The following is a 3,517-nucleotide window of genomic DNA, read 5'->3' as shown; positions in this document are numbered from 1 at the left end:
TAACCCTAACCCTAACCCTAACCCTAACCCTAACCCTAACCCTAACCCTAACCCTAACCCTAACCCTAACCCTAACCCTAACCCTAACCCTAACCCTAACCCTAACCCTAACCCTAACCCTAACCCTAACCCTAACCCTAACCCTAACCCTAACCCTAACCCTAACCCTAACCCTAACCCTAACCCTAACCCTAACCCTAACCCTAACCCTAACCCTAACCCTAACCCTAACCCTAACCCTAACCCTAACCCTAACCCTAACCCTAACCCTAACCCTAACCCTAACCCTAACCCTAACCCTAACCCTAACCCTAACCCTAACCCTAACCCTAACCCTAACCCTAACCCTAACCCTAACCCTAACCCTAACCCTAACCCTAACCCTAACCCTAACCCTAACCCTAACCCTAACCCTAACCCTAACCCTAACCCTAACCCTAACCCTAACCCTAACCCTAACCCTAACCCTAACCCTAACCCTAACCCTAACCCTAACCCTAACCCTAACCCTAACCCTAACCCTAACCCTAACCCTAACCCTAACCCTAACCCTAACCCTAACCCTAACCCTAACCCTAACCCTAACCCTAACCCTAACCCTAACCCTAACCCTAACCCTAACCCTAACCCTAACCCTAACCCTAACCCTAACCCTAACCCTAACCCTAACCCTAACCCTAACCCTAACCCTAACCCTAACCCTAACCCTAACCCTAACCCTAACCCTAACCCTAACCCTAACCCTAACCCTAACCCTAACCCTAACCCTAACCCTAACCCTAACCCTAACCCTAACCCTAACCCTAACCCTAACCCTAACCCTAACCCTAACCCTAACCCTAACCCTAACCCTAACCCTAACCCTAACCCTAACCCTAACCCTAACCCTAACCCTAACCCTAACCCTAACCCTAACCCTAACCCTAACCCTAACCCTAACCCTAACCCTAACCCTAACCCTAACCCTAACCCTAACCCTAACCCTAACCCTAACCCTAACCCTAACCCTAACCCTAACCCTAACCCTAACCCTAACCCTAACCCTAACCCTAACCCTAACCCTAACCCTAACCCTAACCCTAACCCTAACCCTAACCCTAACCCTAACCCTAACCCTAACCCTAACCCTAACCCTAACCCTAACCCTAACCCTAACCCTAACCCTAACCCTAACCCTAACCCTAACCCTAACCCTAACCCTAACCCTAACCCTAACCCTAACCCTAACCCTAACCCTAACCCTAACCCTAACCCTAACCCTAACCCTAACCCTAACCCTAACCCTAACCCTAACCCTAACCCTAACCCTAACCCTAACCCTAACCCTAACCCTAACCCTAACCCTAACCCTAACCCTAACCCTAACCCTAACCCTAACCCTAACCCTAACCCTAACCCTAACCCTAACCCTAACCCTAACCCTAACCCTAACCCTAACCCTAACCCTAACCCTAACCCTAACCCTAACCCTAACCCTAACCCTAACCCTAACCCTAACCCTAACCCTAACCCTAACCCTAACCCTAACCCTAACCCTAACCCTAACCCTAACCCTAACCCTAACCCTAACCCTAACCCTAACCCTAACCCTAACCCTAACCCTAACCCTAACCCTAACCCTAACCCTAACCCTAACCCTAACCCTAACCCTAACCCTAACCCTAACCCTAACCCTAACCCTAACCCTAACCCTAACCCTAACCCTAACCCTAACCCTAACCCTAACCCTAACCCTAACCCTAACCCTAACCCTAACCCTAACCCTAACCCTAACCCTAACCCTAACCCTAACCCTAACCCTAACCCTAACCCTAACCCTAACCCTAACCCTAACCCTAACCCTAACCCTAACCCTAACCCTAACCCTAACCCTAACCCTAACCCTAACCCTAACCCTAACCCTAACCCTAACCCTAACCCTAACCCTAACCCTAACCCTAACCCTAACCCTAACCCTAACCCTAACCCTAACCCTAACCCTAACCCTAACCCTAACCCTAACCCTAACCCTAACCCTAACCCTAACCCTAACCCTAACCCTAACCCTAACCCTAACCCTAACCCTAACCCTAACCCTAACCCTAACCCTAACCCTAACCCTAACCCTAACCCTAACCCTAACCCTAACCCTAACCCTAACCCTAACCCTAACCCTAACCCTAACCCTAACCCTAACCCTAACCCTAACCCTAACCCTAACCCTAACCCTAACCCTAACCCTAACCCTAACCCTAACCCTAACCCTAACCCTAACCCTAACCCTAACCCTAACCCTAACCCTAACCCTAACCCTAACCCTAACCCTAACCCTAACCCTAACCCTAACCCTAACCCTAACCCTAACCCTAACCCTAACCCTAACCCTAACCCTAACCCTAACCCTAACCCTAACCCTAACCCTAACCCTAACCCTAACCCTAACCCTAACCCTAACCCTAACCCTAACCCTAACCCTAACCCTAACCCTAACCCTAACCCTAACCCTAACCCTAACCCTAACCCTAACCCTAACCCTAACCCTAACCCTAACCCTAACCCTAACCCTAACCCTAACCCTAACCCTAACCCTAACCCTAACCCTAACCCTAACCCTAACCCTAACCCTAACCCTAACCCTAACCCTAACCCTAACCCTAACCCTAACCCTAACCCTAACCCTAACCCTAACCCTAACCCTAACCCTAACCCTAACCCTAACCCTAACCCTAACCCTAACCCTAACCCTAACCCTAACCCTAACCCTAACCCTAACCCTAACCCTAACCCTAACCCTAACCCTAACCCTAACCCTAACCCTAACCCTAACCCTAACCCTAACCCTAACCCTAACCCTAACCCTAACCCTAACCCTAACCCTAACCCTAACCCTAACCCTAACCCTAACCCTAACCCTAACCCTAACCCTAACCCTAACCCTAACCCTAACCCTAACCCTAACCCTAACCCTAACCCTAACCCTAACCCTAACCCTAACCCTAACCCTAACCCTAACCCTAACCCTAACCCTAACCCTAACCCTAACCCTAACCCTAACCCTAACCCTAACCCTAACCCTAACCCTAACCCTAACCCTAACCCTAACCCTAACCCTAACCCTAACCCTAACCCTAACCCTAACCCTAACCCTAACCCTAACCCTAACCCTAACCCTAACCCTAACCCTAACCCTAACCCTAACCCTAACCCTAACCCTAACCCTAACCCTAACCCTAACCCTAACCCTAACCCTAACCCTAACCCTAACCCTAACCCTAACCCTAACCCTAACCCTAACCCTAACCCTAACCCTAACCCTAACCCTAACCCTAACCCTAACCCTAACCCTAACCCTAACCCTAACCCTAACCCTAACCCTAACCCTAACCCTAACCCTAACCCTAACCCTAACCCTAACCCTAACCCTAACCCTAACCCTAACCCTAACCCTAACCCTAACCCTAACCCTAACCCTAACCCTAACCCTAACCCTAACCCTAACCCTAACCCTAACCCTAACCCTAACCCTAACCCTAACCCT

Source organism: Carettochelys insculpta, chromosome 32 (assembly GCF_033958435.1).
Source record: "Carettochelys insculpta isolate YL-2023 chromosome 32, ASM3395843v1, whole genome shotgun sequence".
Lineage (NCBI taxonomy): Eukaryota > Metazoa > Chordata > Testudines > Carettochelyidae > Carettochelys > Carettochelys insculpta.
The sequence above is the reverse complement of the archived record's forward strand: the minus strand, read 5'-3'. Positions refer to the sequence as shown.